The sequence below is a fragment of the Lepisma saccharinum genome, chromosome 3 (assembly GCF_977018435.1).
Source record: "Lepisma saccharinum chromosome 3, izLepSacc3.1, whole genome shotgun sequence".
Lineage (NCBI taxonomy): Eukaryota > Metazoa > Arthropoda > Insecta > Zygentoma > Lepismatidae > Lepisma > Lepisma saccharinum.
This window is the reverse complement of record NC_139231.1, coordinates 10,219,372-10,236,666: the sequence shown is the minus strand read 5'-3', so window position 1 is coordinate 10,236,666 and position 17,295 is coordinate 10,219,372.

The window sequence follows — 17,295 nt, the reverse complement described above, 5'->3', positions numbered from 1 at the left end:
GTGCTAAAGCTTCTGGAGATATAACCAAATCACGTAACCTTTCAAAAGCTTCTACATGCACTTCCTTCCACGTCCAGAGAATATTCGACTTTAGAAGTTCATAAAGTGGATGGGCAACTTCTGCAAATTTATTCACGAATTTTCTTCTCCAGTTAACTAAACCCAAGAATTTTCGAAGTGACCTTTTGTTATTTGGTGTTGGAAAATTTATTATAGCAGAATTCTTGCTACTATCTACCTTAATTTCATTTCCAGAAACAATATGTCCAAGGAAAGCAATTTCTTTAGAAGCAAATTTGCACTTTGAAAACTTGATGGACATATTAACATCTTTCAATTTTTGCAGAACAGCTTCCAGGTGTGTTAAATGCTCCTGCCAAGTTTTACTAAAGATCAAGAGATCATCTAAATAGCAAACAACAAAGTTGTTGAATTCTCTCGTGAAAATTTTGTTCATCCTGTCTTGAAAAATGGACACAGCAGATCGTATGCCGAAGGGAAGATATCGAAATAAATATTGTCTACCACGATATGAGAAAGCAGTATAAAGATGTGATTCTGGAGTTAATGGGATCTGGAAATAGCCACACGATAAATCAATAGAAGAGAAATATTTTGATCCCAAAAATCGTTGTAACATTTCATGAATTGGTTCAACTCTAACTTGAGGACTGATGACATGCTTATTCAAATTTCTAAAATCCACTACTGGTCTCCATAAACCACCTTGTTTTGGCACAATGTGTAGAGGATTTAAATATGGGGAAGATTCTTGATATATGATACCCCAACTTTCCCATTTGGCGAGTTCTTCTTCTAAATTCTTTCTCCTAGAAATTGGTATAGGATAAGGTGCCGTGGCAATAGGTACGTCACTGTCTAACTGTATCTTATATGGTTCTACCTTGGCATGTCTTGGTTTGTCAGAAAATTGTTCGTGATAATTCCATAAGAGTGAAAATAAATCACGTTTCTGTGAGTCACCGATATCTTCAATTGCAAATACTTTCTCGTGAATATCCCTCTGGGAAGGCATATAATTTGTTTCAATATCTAACATATGTACATATTTCAACATTCTACATGACTGGAATTTATTCTCAGTTATGTCAGTATCGTGCTTGACATCAGATACAAGCTTGTCAGATTCAACACTTATCGTACTAGAATTCTTATTATCTAATGTTGTACACACTTGCTTTCCTGATGAAGCTATTAAACTTATATTCTGATTCCTAAAATCCACAATTGCCTTGTACTTTCGTAAGAAAGGAACACCTAAAATAATGTCTGCATTAAGTTCTTTTAAAATGAAAAATTCCATTGGAAAGTATTCGAAGTCAATCTGAATATTTATCGTCTTACAACCGACAATTTTGCACTTTTTATTTCCAGCAAATGCACATAATCTAATGTCATCCACCTTGTCTAACGTAAGATTACCAATACATGATGATATCTTGCACCAAACCTCATAATTCATAACATTTGCTTGGCTACCACAATCTATTATACAAATGATAGGCAATTGACATATAATTCCATGTACAATTGGAACTTCTGTTAAAGGTACAGGAATATCTTCATCGTTAATAACCCAGTCAGGTTCTTCCTCAAACCATTCTAACAAAAAATTAATTTGCAAGTTACTTAATGCATTTTCATTAGAAAATTGCATAGCATCACAAACATTATATAAATCATTTGACTCTTCCTTGTGCCTCTTGTAGGTGGTGCAGAGGGAAAGAGGCTCTTCCGACTGCCACTTTAATTTAAAGTAGATTGCCTTTCCAACTGCTGTTGCCTAGCATCATTAAATTGTAAAGACTGAACACCAGAAGTTGGATTTTGAGTCAAATTAGGATTTACACCAGTATTAGATGTACTCGTCATTATATTACTTTGCATATTGCTGGGCTGATTCCTCATTGTATCACTCACCACTGGCACATCTCGATTTTGTGGTGGACAATTTTCATAAACAGAGGGAAACAAAGATCTGTTATTATTATAGTAACCATTCCTAGAAAATCTGTAATTAGGCTGCCTAAAATGAAGACCATTATCTTGTCTGGAATTCTCATTCGGGATAATTCTATTATTATTACGGTAAAACCTGCCAGTATTGTAAAAATTCCGAGGAAACATCTGATTTCTATTCCGTCGGAAATTTCCAAAATTAGTAGCATTACTTTCATTATATCTTGAACTCATAGATTGGTTTACATTGTCTGAACTATTTCCAACAGAGGCATCCAAATTATCAGAAGGCAGAGTTTGAGTAAAAGAAGAACTAGTACTTCTTGCTTGTCGAATATTTACTTGTCGTACATTTATTCTTTGATGTTCATTCTTCTTAAGACCTTTGTTAGACTTGTCGCAATCTAAATCTTCAGGTAAATGCATAAGTCCTTTCCTACTAGTTCTAATAACATCTAATTTACGAAGCATATTTGTAAGCTGATCCATCGTCTGAACACTATGACAAGCGATATTGTTAGCAACATTATCAGGCAACTGGCTCATTATCAATTGTATAACATCAACATCATTCGGATTGTTCACTAAATTACAATATGTAGAATGTGTTTTTAGTGCAAAGGTTTCTAAACTTCCATGTGCATTTTGGTCGTATTTTTGATTCCTTAAAACAGCTAACTGTGACTGTAACATTTCAGGCGAAGCAAACTGTTGAATAAACTTACTTTCGAAATCAGTGTAAGAACAGAAATATCTTTTGTGTGTTCTAAACCAATAAGCTGCTCGATTTGTAAAACAATTCTGAATGCTCTGCAATCGTTTATCAGCAGGCACTCCTATCAGATCTAATGTTGAGTTTAATTGTTCCAAGTATTCTCTTGCAGATTGCTTTTCAACTCGACCTGAGAATTTTGGTAATAAAGACAATTCATTTAACTTCAAATGTCTATCTTTCCTCATGTACAAGGGCAAAGAATCAGAGTTCGGTCTTATATCTGTATTACAATCTTCTTGAAAATTATGTGCATCATTACAATTTTCTATTCCATTCACAAATGCACTATCATGAATGTTTGGTGACTGTTGATTACCAGCAAAATATGTGCAAGGGTAAGAACGATTAAACCTTTTCCTTCTAGACTCATCGTTATCATTATGAGAATCAAATGCTCTCTGTGTATTATTCATTCTTGAAACTGTGTTATCAGACCTGTCTGGATGAAATTGAGTATAATTAGTAGAACCGGAACACCAAGTGCAAGGATAGTTTGTGTAATTCAAATTACAATATCCTCCATAACTGCGGAAGTCCTCTGGCCTACCTAACATATTTGATGTTGTTTCAGGAAAAGCGTTATTCGAGGAAACATCAATGTTATTCTCAGTTTGCACTCTGTGTTCGTTTAAAATACAACTAGATCTATTCATACAAGAGCAATTAGAATTTACTTGCGTCTTTCTAGCATTATGTAAACTAGATTGTTTGCGATTTTGCTTCCAACTTACATGCTTAAGATGCGGTTCCCTTACATAAAACGTCTTTACTTTAGTAGTATCCGTAGAGTTAATAGAACTTCCATCTGAATCACTCAAACCAGAATCATGATTATGACCAGTTCCAGAATCGCGCCTTACATTTAATCTTCTCGATTGGCGATTTGCAACATTATCAATACCATGAACTTGAGTGTTCGTATTAGAATATTTGTTATGAGAAGTACCTGTAACATTACAATCAGCACCACCATAATTTACATTAACTGGTTTGTGCATATTATTTTCAATGACATCAACACGTAATGCAAGCTGTTTCAAATTATTATCGTACTGATTAACAATTTCGAAACACTGTGAAACCTTAGAATCGAATGTTTCAACTTGCGAACAACAATCATCAAATCCACATTTGAGTTTACCTATATCGTCTTTTGCACCTTGTAAAGAACCTTCAATGTCATTTATTTGTTTCTCACGAAGATCTTGTATACTAAGAATGTCTGATATTTTACAGTCATAATTTCGCAAGCTTTCTTGCAACTTCTGGTTTAATTCTGCATTTGAACTTACACATGTTTCTGCTAAAGATTCGATTCTTATTGCTACATCAGAAGCCAACACGTCTATACGGTTATTAACCTGCTTAAAATCAAAATTCATAGATTCAATTTTAGACTGTAACTCGACATTGGAAGCTTCAATTTTGGATTTCAACTCTTCGTTGGAAGCTTCAAGCTGAGATTTTAAATCTTTGTTGGAATCTTCAAGCTGAGCTTTTAATTCTTCGCTGGAAGATTTCAATTCTCTATTGGAGGCTTCAAGCTGAAATTTTAATTCTTTGTTTGAATCCTCAAGCTGAGATTTTAATTCTTTGTTTGAATACTCAAGCTGAGATTTTAATTCTTTGCTAGAATTAACTACCACAAACTGAATGTTCTTGATTGTTTCTAGCAGATCGTTAAAATTAGGACTAATACTCTCTTTGTAAGCTGACAATTCATATGGATTATAGCTAGGTTCACAAGATTTACAAAAGTAATTCTCTACCGTAGTAGAATAAATAGACCAATGAACAAGTGACAACTTAAGACAAGAAAAGTGAAACCATGAAAGACATTTATAGCACTGAACAAATCTGATGTCAGCTTTCGTATCACCACAACATTCCACCTTGCGAGTACTGGTATCAGTCTTATCATCAGAATTAACTTCTTGACCTTGAACGTTTGTAAACGTTGCTAGATGTGTGCCCTCGTATTGCATAGCAGTTTTCTTTCTGCTACGAGATTTAGATGAATCTCTGGAAGACATTTTTCATTAACGAAAATAAACTTACACACTTAAATACTTGAATATAAATCAAATACAGTTAGAATCCGCTTCAATCCCAGACCTACTGAGATTATATTTCACATCATTTATCCGAAGAACTACTTAACTTCAGAGTCCTGTCACACGGTCGCCACTTTTTGCTATTGTCGTAGAGGCTTGAGCATTTTATATTATACTCAGTAAATAACTGTTCTACTTCACAGCAAATTATGAAATAACAATAATGAATATAGTTCAAAATCACAACACTGTTCTCTGATGAGTATACTTATTATTTGCACTGAATAAATACATTAATTATGCACCAATTACTATGATTCGAACTATATGCAAAACGTTCTTGTTATCCCCTTTTACTTGTTTCTTACAACTGGTTGCTACGCAACAAAACAGTATGCTATAACATTTCTTTCTTTTTCTTTTACACAAGAAGTGATTATACATTTTACAATTTGAAAACAGTCACACATCGTAGCGCGCTGTGCTAACCACTCCTCCATGGAGTGGACATTATAGCATATTTTGTGTGTTCAATTGGGATCAATCAATGGAATGAATAGGCATATTATATGATTAATAAATTCATATCATAATACCACGTCATATTATTCGGCACGAAGTAACATCAGAGACATTCAATCTTGCATTTTTGCCTTTCAACTAATTCTTTGAATTCAGGTTAATCACAACAATAAGATAAATTATGAAGCAAATGATAGTTATTACGAATTACCTGACAGAAACAACATTAAGCAGGCTCGGTGGTCAAGCTCATTAAGTGATTGACATTCGATATCGTCGCCAAAGTTCCCGGGTTTGAGTACCGTCCTTGTCGGGGGTGTTTGACTATTTCGTCATCAATTTCATGTAATGGTCACTCGTCCTTATCGTCGCGATCATCGAAGAGGGAATAAAACTTATAAAAATAAATACGATGGAAGAGTACTTATTTCATCTCTCACGAAATCTCCTACAGAACCGGAATATATAAAATACATGTATATTCATTCACATACATTTTCGATTTCTATATTTAACTAATCGAGACCGAGAACGGGAGAGCAATTTTCAATTCGACAAACCGAGAGACGGAGAAACTGTCAAGTCTCGTTTCTTTTTGGCACCTCCGTAATCGAGTTGTTCTGTTTGTCATTGGCTTTGTATTGGCAATTATTGTCATTATTCTTTCCCTGCAGGTGAACCATAACGATGAATTATGATGAAATGAAGCAGATAAAAGGGCAAGAACAAGAAAGTCATGCCTGTTCGGGACTCCAACCCAGAACCTTACGTAACGAGATTTGAAATTCTGGAGAAGGCGTCCGTGTTTCGCTTGGTTTTCTCTTTCCTCTACTTCCCTTATATTATCATACATGTATAATAAAAATGGATCTGATACGATATGTTGCGATTCATAATTGTGCTGGTTAGATGCTACAGATGTGAACTCCAACCTGCAAAATATTATTCCCTTTTGTTTCGTATCTGGTTGAACATGAAATTTTCTTACACTGTGACAATTTCTTTCTTAGTTTTGGTTTGGTGCACAGATATGCTAATCTGGACTCGACCTTCAGTTTAAAGTGGGATACTAACCACTATGTGCATCCACCGTGTATCAAACCCGGGATCCACTGATTACAAGGCGACGACGTTATCACTACGCCATCGAGGAGGCCCCATGACAAAATGTTATTCACTCGATCTCTACCATAATTTATTTCAGCATTTACATTTTCGTTTTCTTCTTCTTTTTTCCTTTTGTTAACTACTCTTATACAACTCTTTTTGCGTCTTCGAATTTCTTCTTGTTTCAGGAAAAAATAATACATGCAGGCTGTATAAAAATCCCCCGTTCAAATAGATAAAACGTTCACTCTCGAGAACTAATTTACATGTTTATCACTAACGTAACCATTAGGAAACTATTGAAATGTTAACTGATATAACTGCAGATGAAACAATACTTACAGCCACTAACGAAATATCTATTCTTGTGTAGCCTCACAGACAACAAGTATCTGGTGAGTCATTCACTCTTGCTGACTACGGGCGAAGGTCACTGAACTAAAGGGTGGTGGCAAGCAAGCAGGCTTCTGCTCTACCAAAGACGAGGTCACGTGTTCCAGTTATCAATGGCGTACGAAATAAGAAGGAACACAGCTATCTGACGTATGATTTGGTCCCGTCATTGCACGTAGAACACTTTATCGTCGTGGCCTTGAAGTTCCCTCAGGGCACTCCTACGTAAAGGCTTCTCAGCTAGAAGGATATCTTCCCCATTGAGTGGAGGAAAAGTGGGTGCGTATAGAGGTCCTTCAACTTTCGTATTCTTTTTCATTTCAGAACCCGTGCTGTATCGTCGACTTAATCCAATCTATCCGATGTAGGTTTTAGGTTCTGTTTCTGTTCGGTTATTTCACGTTGTCTTCCTGCTTATGTTATTCGCGACGAAGGTTCTGGATTCGATAATCTGGACAATAACGGGATTGTGTTGGTTGCTTGATTTGGTGTCTTAAGTCCACTTTATGTCCTGTTAGGCTAATCGTGAATGGACCTACAGTTTAAAGGGGGATCCGAACCACTATGTTCCTCCACCGAGTATCGAACCCGGGATCCCTTAATTACAAGGTGCCCACGATCCCACTCCGCCATCGGGGATTGTGTTCGCAACGAATGAATCAAATTTGAGTGATATGATATGCAACCATTGGATGACTATTGAAAGAAAAGCAATGGGAACCTGCCAGTTTTTCTACTGCAGACAGGAAACCATAAACATGGAAGAGAAGCTTATATTCTATGAAATCTGACGCTATGTGCTCGAATACTGGCTAAATATAATCCATAGAGGCATAGCAACGTTAAACAACCTCTTATATGATACATATAGGTTTAAAAAGGTCGAAATACAAAGATTGTGTGCGCCTCACTGATGGCGTAGTGGTAAGGCCTTGTAATCAAGGGGTCTCGGGTACGATACCAGGTGATCGCACGTAGTGGTTCGGATCCCACTTTAAACTGTATGCATTTCAGATTAGTCTATCTGTGCCGGTGACTCAGTCGGTAACGCGTCTGACTACCATGCTATAGGCCCCGGGTTCGATCCCCGTCCGGTTCAAGCCCGGGAACTTTTCTAACGTTGGAAGCGACCCCGGCGCCCACCCAGCGTCGAATGACATGGGTACCTGGGGGAAACCCTGGGGGTAAAGGCGGTCAGGGGCGTGATGCTGATCACATCACCCACACTCACGAACGAATCAAGAAAGTGTGGGGCGGCGTGATGCTGATCACATCACCCCCACTCACGAACGAATCAAGAAAGTGTGGGGCGTTACCCCCACACACCCTATACGACTTCATGGCGTAGCGCTAAGCACAGGTGAGAACTTTACCTTTTTTTTTTTTTTTTGCATAAAGTGGACTTACAACAAAATTTAAACTTGCGATAAAGATTATGATAAGGTATTAAAGAATTGGGTCTAACACATTTTTTTATTGTTTACCAATGACATTGTTAACTAATATTCTTAATTTCAGTTTAAAGAAGAAATCGGGTACGAAATAAAAGGAGTGGGTTCATATTTCTGTTACGAAATTCCACTTTTGTAGTAGACCTGTGCCACACTAAGATGTGACATAATAAACAAATCTGAGACACTTTCAAAGTATTAAATTGCTATCTACGTATTTGGGAACAATCTTTCAATATAATACTTTTTTTGGACGCGTCAAATCATAGTATTTAATTCCTGTTTTAGCAGCTTTAAGAAACTTGATTTGGGGGGGGGGGTTACAAATGCCCTTTCTGCTCCCGTCAAGTTACGCCTATGACAAACAGGAATTCAAAGTAAAAGACTGTCCCGACTAAATCGGGAGACACGTCTGATAGATTTACAATTGGGAAAATCATAATTAAGCGTGTAGTTGAAAACAACCTATTTTCATATATTGCATGCAGCTCTACTTTTTCTGCAATGTGGATCAAGAACTGGGGACGTGGAGAAGCACAACACTCCACGTAACCAATAGTCACGTGACCCTCTTTGCTTTCCTGCCATGTTGACCTTCGCGTGGAACACATTTCTCGGTGTTAAGACAGGCAAAATCACCCGATCATCGAAGGGTGCAATATGTGTTGCCTACCCTCCTGCATTACTTGCTCCTATTAAAGCCTTATGGGGAAGAACTTTTTTCCATGACTGTACACACAGATACACGCCCTCCGTCAACATCTCTCCCTCCTGCCTTCTTTACACACACGCACACACACATATTCACACGGACATATAATACATAATACATCTTGCTGACAGAACAAGTATACTACTTATGTGTAACAACATTTTATTTTTTATTTTTTTAGATATTTGTCAATTTCACCTGAATCACAGAAAACTTGTAAACATTGGTAGAAAATATCATTACAACAAACTTCAATATTACAAATGCATTCTTACCCCTCTAACATATTCCAAGTCCATCAAATGATCTGAAATCTTCTTATATTCAAGGGTAATTTTTTGTAGTGGGGAATTCTTATGTATTTCTGAACTCGGGATTATGTATATAATACTCGTAGTCCACGCGTTTGCTTCGTTAACGTCGAAGAACTGAAGAAAGCCGCCGTCACGAAAGTGAGTGGGGATAAATAGCGGGCGAGTTGTTTTCGTCTAATCACACTCAACCTTCAGCCAATGGGAGCAGCTGTCATTCTGCTCGTCAAATCCAGGTGGAGTCTCAGTCACATGACGGATACGCTGTTGCCGTACTTTGCAACTTCAATGTGAAGACCGTGGGAAGGTGCTTGTGCGCGGAGGGACAAGGTGGCGAAGAGTAGGTGTGTGGAAACACTGTGAGTTGAATGTGATTGTTGCAGCTACTGGGCGCTCTCCGTGGACTTCAAAGCCAGCCGGTCGTTAACGTAGCTAGCGCATCGACTATAAACGTCTATTACGTACAGGAACGGTTTGTTTATAAGCAGGGCGACTGCCAAAAGCCTCAGGGAGCGCCAAACTGGAACGTACTCTTGATTAGTACCAAAGCCTTATTTCGATCCGCTGACCACGCTTCATCCAACGAAAAGCAGCTTGGCAGGCTTTACCTCGTAAAAGGGTTTTTGCACCACGGAGTCTAGCTTCAGTTTATGCACAGGAAAGCTAATCGGGACTCGTGTGGCCATTTGTTTTAATAAGAGTTGGATTTATTTTTGACAAGAATTAATTGAAGATGCTGGTGCATAACATAAGTACAGGTTGGGGCAGAAAGATCTCCTATTCTAAATATATTCGAGCCATGATATTTCAGGAAATAACCAAGCATGTTTCTACACCGCATGCAAGCGTAAAATTCACTGTAATAAAATAATAAATCTTATTACGTGTACTGATTTTAACAACTAATGCTTCTACCTCACAATTCAAATTTATTACTTCTGATTTGAGTGATTCCTATACTGCTATCATAACTCCCACTCCCTTCTTATTTCCAGGTTTGTCTCGACGGCACACTTTGTATTAGCATTAAGTAATTGATTACTATTTACACTCCCATGCAGCCAGGTTTCAATAACAATTATAATATCATAATGATTACTTAAAAGATTAATACAAAATTCCTGAATTTTTGTATTTAGACGGTCATTTTGATACTAAATACATATTTTACTCTCCTCAATTCAGGAGATCAAAAAATATCCTTCAATTCTTCTTGTAAATTTCCCAAAAAAATGATATAAGCAAAAGTTTTATCAGTATCCCTTATTGAATATAAATACGAAAAAAATAAAGTGAAGGCCGAGTGCTGTGCGAACTTCCTCAACTTATGTATGCATCAATATAAATATATTTTGTCATCAACATTTAAAGAGATGACGCCATTGGCACCAAGCTACAATCACTTTACTAAATATTATCAGCTGGATTCAACTGTGGTTTGAAGGAAACATATATTCTATTTATTTCGTCTCACCAAAATTGACATTGATCTATTGTTGAGCACAACAGTGCAATCTCTCCTTTCTGCATTTCGCACGCCATCTATTGTGCACATTTTCTCATTCCGTTGTCTACGAAATGTTTCGACAGTTTCACCTGCGTGCAAACTTCCCGTTCATTTGTTTGTTTGCTATAAAGATTAAGGGTGGGTCAGCTCGTCGCATTGCCCATTACCATAATTGCCAGCAATGAAATCATCTCACAAAGCAGAGAAAGGTGGGGAGAGGGAGTGAGTGAGACGTTAACAATGGTTTAACTAACCTATCTGTTCTTCTAGTCAAGAAGAAGGGCGAAAAGCAGTACATCCCATTTGTCGACTATGCTTTCTCATTTAGTCTTCGTCCCTCTCTCTCTCTCTTGCTCTCTTTTACACACGCACTTCCCCTCTATCCTTCCGCCTGTATCTCTCTTGGCATGAAGCTGCGAGCATCCATCTACGGCGCCTGGCCAATATACGAGCAGTCGTTACGTTAACGATCAACTCGCGAAATAATGAAAGGAATTTATTGCCATGCTCCGAAGCAGCACTAATGCGCCTCTCAGTGAATGAGAACAAGAGAGAATATAGAGAGAGAACACGAGAGGAAGAGAAGATAGTTGAGAAACAAAATTGAGAAACAGGACATGAGTGGCGAGGAAGAAATAAAACGAGTGAGTGTGAGAGGGAGAAAGATCAAGAAAGGAAATGGGTAAAGAGAGTGATGAAGAGAAGAAAAGATAACAAGGGAGAAAGAGAGGGAAAGTGGAAACAGAAAAGGGAGAAACAGAGGTGGAGTGGTAGAGGAAGAAAGATAGAGTTGGGTAGGGAGAAATAAATCAAGAAAGAAATGAGGTAAAAAGAGAGTAATAAATAGAGGAAAAGATAGAGAGAGAGAAAGAGTGGAAAGAGAAAGGAGAACAGAACAGAAGTGATGTAGGAATTAAGAGATCAAGAAAGAAAAGGGGTAAGGAAAAAGAGTAATGAATGTAAGAGAAGATAACGATTAAGAGAAAGAGTGGAAACAGAGATTGGAGTAGCAGAGGTGGAACGGTAGACGAAGGAAAAGAGGGTCGGAGAGGGAGAGAGGGATCAAGATAGAAAATAGGTAAAGAAAGAGACTGATAGAAAGATAAAGAGAGAGAAAGAAGCCTTCAGAGAAAGAGAAGGGAAGAGCAGAGCTGGAGTGATAGAGAAGGAAAGAAGAAAGGACGAGTTGGAGACAGAAATAAATCAAGAAAGAAAAAAAATAAGTAAAGAGAATGGTGAATAGACGGAAAAACACAGGAAAAAGAGTAACCATCAGAGAAAAAGTGAAAAGAGAGAAAGAAGAAACAGAGCTGGAGTGATAAGGAAGAAAGAAGTAATAGAGAGTTAGAGGGATAAATCTAGAACCGAAAGGGATAAAGAAAGAGAGTGATGGAGAGAGGGAAAGACGGAAGAGAAGTGTGTTTGTGTGTGTGTGTGAGAGAGAGAGAGAGAAGAGGCCACTAGAGGAAAAGGGAGGGATTGGTAGTTGAAGAATACAGGGAGAGTAAGGAGAAACACGAAGAGAGGGAAAAGGAAAAGAGAAGAAGGGTGAGGGAAACACAAAGAATTACAGAGCGAGTGTTCTGAAATGAAAGGGAAAGACAAGAAAAAAAATCCAGAAGGAAAGAGGTAGAAAGCATGACTGTCGGAGTGAAGAGAGGAAATGAATACGGAGAGCGAAAAAGGAAAGAGATAGAGCACATTACCGGGCGAGAGAAAAAGAGAGAACCTTTTAAATTACGTTTCGTGCGCCAGCCATAAGTTTCTTGTTTCCCAGAACCTAATTTATCATCTTTGAAGACAACCGCTTGGCTTGTATCACACCAATTGAGGATTAAACTAATAAATATGTTGAGGCAAGGAGCCAAAGGGCGGGCAGCGTTTCGTAATTGGGAAGGGAAAAAGTAACCTCAACGAAAAGTGGACCATCAACATATCTCATGTGCAGTTGCCGCTGAAAAACATTATCGGTGTTAAAACAACACAGACAGTGGTCCCAGGAAATCCATACCCCATTTTGGTCAACGTTTCACCTCAGTGGTGTTAAAAAGGTCTTGATTGTTACAATTCATCTGTGTTATTTCAACACCACAGAGGTTAAACGTTGACCAAAATGGGGTGTGGACTTCCTGGGACCACTGTCTGTGTTGTTTTAACACCGATATTTCTTCCAGTGTGGTTTCGTTTTTGTGAGAAATATTCCCATACTTTTCCTGCTTTTTCAAACAGTGTGAAACGGCAATAATCCACGAAGTCACTACAGGTCGACAGCGAAAGACGCACCTAGTTTAAATGGAAGGATCCAAACCGGAAAGGAGAGGTAGGTAGAAGATGCGCGTAACCAGAGGATTATGCAGAATTTTCCATATGGGGGTGTAATAGTCTTTTTTTTTAAAGAAGGATGTATAAAGATATAGGTGGGTTTCATGTGACGTCAGGACTCGCACCACCGCCATCTTCGCGGCCAAGTTGTTTGCCGTCTGTACGGAAATACCCACCACGTAGCGTTCGTTATACCTGCGCCAACTTTACGTACGCTTGTTGTTAGTACTTTGTAAAATGTCGGTAACATTGCATAAAATTGATGACAATGTTGTCCCTTGTGGAAATAGTGGAATTTTTTATTTGTTCAAACACTTTGCGCAGTCAACAGAAAACGATATGGAGAAAAAGCGAAGTTTTGCGGTGTAGATCCATATGAACTGGACAGTAACGAAATGAAAAGAGGCCTCAACCTTTACCCAACATTTGTTCACGTGTGTTTATTTACTTGACCCAGCTACCTGGAATCAATTAGTTTTCGTATTTGTTTGTGGTTCGGATTTTGCTTGAAATATTTACATCCTGTGCAGATTAACTGTAAATACCAAGGTATTACAATACAATTATCGTCTATGTTTTCTTTAAGACTTGTTGAAGCGCTGTAATGTAAAATGTTGAGGTACTCGAAAACAGTAATTTCATTCCTTGCTTTAACAATTTGGGGTATGCCGGTCTCCGTGGCAGAGTGGTTAACACAGCGCACTACGATGCCAGGGGTCCCAGGTTCGATTCCCGGCCTGGACATGGATGTTCATTGTGAGTGTCCCTTAATCTCGTCTTCAAGATTAGCAAAAACTGGTAGATAAGCGAAGTAAAATAAACCAAATCGATCAATTTGGGATACTTTCGTATACTTTTTTTCTGACAGTACGCAAAGCATACTACGGGCGCCTTTTCTCATGGATCGGATAACAATTAATAACAGTTTGTGTTAACGAATGAAATAACCAAGAACAAACATACAATTATGAAGATTAATTACTCTTTGAATATTATCATTTTTGTGGTCAAATTTACCGGAAGTATCAGCAACTTTCTACCAAAGAACAAGGAAACACTTAGTGCAAGTGTGATTAAACACACCAGTTCGATCCATTTATACTAAAAGTCACTGAGAAAGGTGATATATGAACTTACCTTATTGGAAATGTTCACTCCACACTCTGCAATGTTTGCTTTGTTAATTAATATTGGCACAATTTATTCTCGCAAACCAGACGCGGAGCGGCGCTTTCTGATCAACAACCAGTCCCATGCCGTGAAGCCCACCTTCTGTTCTTACAAGGAAAATTCGAGGATAAATGCGAGTTTCTGTTAGACAACCGAATACTGCACAATGTATACAGTCTTAAACAAGGTTGAAATCTCCCGCCCACCCGCTTGAATTCCGTATGTTTACAAGAACTGGCCTCAATCATGGCTGCTCCATCCCACAATGCAACAGTTTGTGACGTAGGTTAAACACACCTATAGTCAGCACCAAAATATCCCACGTATTGGACTTTTGATAAACATTTTAAGGGGAAAATGTGGGAGTTGTTAGAAGGGGTCTTGGGAGTATGTTGATAAAACATTGTGCGAAACAACTCTGCAGGTATTCAGATCAGAATTTCGGTTACTCTCATCGCTCGCTTTTTATGAGTACGTGATTTGTGATAGCTCCGTGGCAGAGTGGTTAGCAAAGCACGCTACAACACCAGTGGTCCCGGGATCGAATCCCAGCCTGGTCATGGTTGCTCCTTGTGAGTCTCCTTTCACCAGTTTCATCATATCATCGCTCATCCTCATTGTCGCGATTATTAAAAAGTGGAAGAAAAGCGACGTAAAATAATCTAGTTCAATAAATCAGGACTTTTCCAAGTGATACAAAAAGATTTCCACGGAACTTGCTTCCCCCTTCTGCGCTTCGCTTGCAGCTGCCACCCCTATTTTTTATCGGACTTGTTCTCCTGACGCATGCGCACTTGTGTCGATGACCGTAACAAACATGGGTCTCGCTTATCGCACGAATTTCAAACACCCGTGCAATGTTTTCGCTGTTAGGTGAGGCACATTACGTTTAGATCTCTCAGCAAAGGTACACCTGCACTTTTTCGGGGCTTGACCAAAAGGGTAGTATTTATGCTAAGGAACCTATACCTGACATGCCTAACCTAAGAACGAAAGCTTTTAGCCTGACGTCAGAAGGCGATAGGCGGGGTTTGACCAAAAGGTGTTTGAAATTCGTGCGATGAGACCGTGCGCGATTTCGTGGGTTAGGTTAGGTTCATACGTAAGGCCTGTCTTTTGTGACAATAGCAGGGCAAAGAAAAATGTAACATGTTCGACCAACACTCATCTTGTTTTAGTTTTGTTAATATAAAAATTGAATAATAATATGGGTTCCAACTTCAAATTTATCTCCATTAAAAAAAAATGGGCAGTATCATTGTTAACATATTACCACTGTAGTAGCTGTTATTGTATGGGCCGCGCTGGTCTAGTCGATAGGGCGTCTAACTTCCACGCGGGACACCCGACTTCGATTCCCAGGGAGGCTGATCTAAGGTCGAAATTTTCCCTGCCTGTCCCCGCATAAAGCGGCTCTGGGGCTTACCCAGCCCTAGTCTGCAAAGTGAAGCACTGCGTTATAAAAGTCTAGGGTACGACACAAGAACACAAATTAATTTAACATAAGCAAAATCTTGAACGTCGATCTCAAGTACGTATGAACGTCACAAAGATGATTTCGGGCAAAGAGACAGCTCATATGAAGCCCAAACATGTCACGTGCCTCTGGGAGAGTTAACAATCCCAACAATGCAAATTTGGGAAAATATTTTCCCCCTTCCTGTAACCCGTTACGCGACTTAGTGGTTGCACATCCAGGGATCACGAATGCCGTAGCCAATCACATCACCTGATATGAAATGCCAAATCCCTGTGCGATTCGGCAAGCCTTTTGATCTCATTAATTGGCTTTTACTGTCAATTGTTTCCCCTAACTTAATTGCCTTGGATTATGTACGTATTTATTCTCCACTCGTTATGTATGCATAAGTATAATGTTAAAATGATCCGGCAGGCTGATAAACTCACCTGTAGAAAGCACAACAATAATGAAAACCTTAATCTCAATGCTTATATTGAAATCATCGATTCAGCGTTCAATAACAAATACTGAAGTGGCAATGGAAGGAATTATTGTTATATGGTGTGCCCACAAGGGTATAATGACGCAGACAGCGCCATCAATCTTTGAGGGGGGCTTAAAAATAATATAAAATTCAATACGTATACAGTAAAACCTCGTTAATCCGGACTAATGAGAGGATAAATTGACCGGTTTAACGAAAGTCCGGATTAACTGATATAACCTAAAAGAACAGTAGAAAGTGCATTAAAACTCCGTTTATAGCAACTAAATACGTTTGTTATGGTGTATTTAAAGGGCATAGGCTGAAATACCCTACAGTACAGTACAAAGTCTGTGGGAAACAGAATTTCATCAGTGGTTGACTGCCTTTTCTTTTGGAAGTCCTCTTGTTGACTTCTAGCCACATTTAAAACCTTACATTCTGCATTTTTTTTTTTGCCTTTTGCCTGTCCGGATTAAACTATGTCCGGCTTATCAGGGTCGGATTAACGAGGTTTTACTGTATATTTTCTAAAATATAAGTAAAGAGAAGTTTACATCTTGGCACCATACTGCAGTTGGGGGAGAGGAGAATCACAATGTATTTCCTTAGCAATTCATTTATTTGGATGGTTCCAAGTCACTTTTGCTACTAGGTGCACTATTTTTAATCCATTAGATCAAGAGAACAAATAATTTAGCGGGTTAGATTAAGTAGCGTTCAGTAATGCTAAAGAAAATGACTTTCAGTAATATAATGATAGTAGACGTGCTGTCGTAATTAAATAGTTTATATGGATTATGACATGATCTGGAGGACGTGTTACTCGTATCTTCCCATTACGCCGAATCCTTTTCGCCGAAAGGCCTACATGTGGATTACATCAGATTTCTCACCTAAGCAAAATTTTCGGAGAAAGGGGATTTCCCGTTTTGCCGAATTACCTTTCGCCAAATATTTTGAATGAAGGAAATATTCCCTCCACAGGGAAATTTCAGGACATTTATAAGTCTAAATGTGGCGGCTAACTTGTGGTATATCGAAG